The following is a 601-nucleotide window of genomic DNA, read 5'->3' on the forward strand; positions in this document are numbered from 1 at the left end:
AGAACCTCGCGCCTGGGAGGGTTGGCTGATTTCACAGTTCTCTCTCTCTATCTCTCTGCCCCCTCTTTCACTCCCTCGCTCGATTGTGTGTGTTACCCCTTTACGCTCCTTTACCCATCCTCTCAATCTCCAACTCCCGCTCTTTTTCACTCTCACTATCTATGAGCACTGCTGCAGTGGGTCTGGAGCTACAGTATACAGTACATCAGGGACAGTGGGGGATGGAAGAAGAGAGAGGGAGTGTGAAAGGCACACAAGGGAAGAGAGAGAGAGAGAGAGACAGACATACAGACAGAGAGACAGAGAGAGAGAGAGAGAGAGAGAGAGAGACAGACAGAGAGACAGAGAGACAGAGAGAGAGAGAGAGAGACACACACTGTTAGAGGAAATCGTAGTTAAGATGATTAATTATGTATACATTATTGATTAGAACCATTTATTCTAATACTATTATGTTATTATATGAAAAGTAAAAGTTATTGGTTAAGCTGTTACTGAAAATGTAAGCAGAACTAATTTGATTGTCTGTGCCTCTTGGGAAGGTCAAGGGGGAGAAAAAGCTTTTCAGACAAGATAAGAATGTTTGGGTTTTGTTCCATTG

The 601-nt window shown here is 43.4% G+C and overlaps 1 protein-coding gene across 1 annotated transcript in view; it reads right to left on the bottom strand.

Annotated features, from left to right (window-relative positions):
* Nucleotides 1-190, bottom strand: part of LOC127915258 (voltage-dependent calcium channel gamma-7 subunit-like) — a 35,630-nt gene extending 35,440 nt beyond the window's left edge. Inside the window, exon 1 of the mRNA XM_052494972.1 lies at nt 1-190. This exon is cut by the window's left edge and continues 53 nt beyond it. The gene's annotated coding sequence lies outside the window, so the exon portion shown is untranslated.
* Between the last annotated feature and the right edge of the window lie 411 nt (nt 191-601).

This window comes from Oncorhynchus keta, chromosome 34 (assembly GCF_023373465.1).
Source record: "Oncorhynchus keta strain PuntledgeMale-10-30-2019 chromosome 34, Oket_V2, whole genome shotgun sequence".
Lineage (NCBI taxonomy): Eukaryota > Metazoa > Chordata > Actinopteri > Salmoniformes > Salmonidae > Oncorhynchus > Oncorhynchus keta.